Source organism: Octopus bimaculoides, chromosome 15, assembly GCF_001194135.2.
Source record: "Octopus bimaculoides isolate UCB-OBI-ISO-001 chromosome 15, ASM119413v2, whole genome shotgun sequence".
Taxonomy (NCBI): domain Eukaryota; kingdom Metazoa; phylum Mollusca; class Cephalopoda; order Octopoda; family Octopodidae; genus Octopus; species Octopus bimaculoides.
Window position 1 is genome coordinate 7,764,232 of NC_068995.1, and position 420 is coordinate 7,764,651.

Sequence of the window (420 nt, forward strand, 5' to 3'; positions counted from 1 at the left end):
ATATATATATATATATATATATACATATTATTTATATGTGAGTGTTTGTGTGTTTGTGTGCGACTGTGTGTGTTTTTGTGTGTTTGTGTATGTGTTGTGTCTGTATCTGTGCAGGTGTGTATACACATATATATGTATATATATGTAGATATGTATATTTATGAATGTGTGTTTGTGCTTGTACGCGTGTTTATATAGTTGTTAGTATGTATGCGTATACATCTATACATACACTCCTCTATTCAGTTTTGTATTTGTCATCATCTTTCAAACTTGAAGTAACCCATGTTCGAAGCATCTATCTTGAAATATTTTCTATTATGATACGATTTACGTCCTGAATAAGCTTTCCGATAAGGAAACTATTTGAGCTTATGAAGGAATTTCAAATTACATAACATGAAAAAATATAAAATAACG